The following is a 209-nucleotide window of genomic DNA, read 5'->3' on the forward strand; positions in this document are numbered from 1 at the left end:
TGGGATTCGAGAAGTAATGGCGGGAATTCTCAGTGGGAATACCGGGAATTCCGGGAATTCCAGGAATTCCAGTGGGAATGGCAGGAATTCCGGGAATGGCGGGAATAGCGGGAATGGCGGGAATTCCAGTGGGAATGGCGGGAATTCCGGGAATTCCAGGAATTCCAGCGGGAATGGCGGGAATGGTGGGAATTCCAGCGGGAATGGCG

The sequence above is a fragment of the Corvus brachyrhynchos genome, unplaced genomic scaffold, assembly GCF_000691975.1.
Source record: "Corvus brachyrhynchos isolate BGI_N302 unplaced genomic scaffold, ASM69197v1 scaffold418, whole genome shotgun sequence".
Classification (NCBI taxonomy): Eukaryota; Metazoa; Chordata; class Aves; order Passeriformes; family Corvidae; genus Corvus; species Corvus brachyrhynchos.